The sequence below is a fragment of the Corvus brachyrhynchos genome, unplaced genomic scaffold, assembly GCF_000691975.1.
Source record: "Corvus brachyrhynchos isolate BGI_N302 unplaced genomic scaffold, ASM69197v1 scaffold32, whole genome shotgun sequence".
Classification (NCBI taxonomy): Eukaryota; Metazoa; Chordata; class Aves; order Passeriformes; family Corvidae; genus Corvus; species Corvus brachyrhynchos.
In genome coordinates, this window is record NW_008237919.1 from 9,534,257 (window position 1) to 9,534,641 (window position 385).

The window sequence follows — 385 nt, forward strand, 5'->3', positions numbered from 1 at the left end:
TATACCTCAGACTAATAAGGAATAAAACTGTCTAGGATGATTGCAATTTTGTGTTTGTATTCGTTTCAGAAAATAAAAACTCCTAAGAGTCTGTATACTTTTCACTTGGGCCTGAAAGCTCCACAGAATCCTTAATTTAGTCTGAAGTACTAGTTTTAACAAATTCTTTTAAAAAAGAAAAAAGATAATACCTTGTTACTTGTATCTGGAATAAAGTCCTATTACTTTAACTGACTTTCTAGTCCAATGTTGTTTCTTACATCTATTTTATAATTAATTTGGTGCCATTTTGAGAAGTCACCTCCTCCCTTAGTTGGATCAAGTGAATAAAAAGTTGCAGAGTGGACAAAGAATCCTTACAGGAGAACTGAAGGGTTCCGAGTCT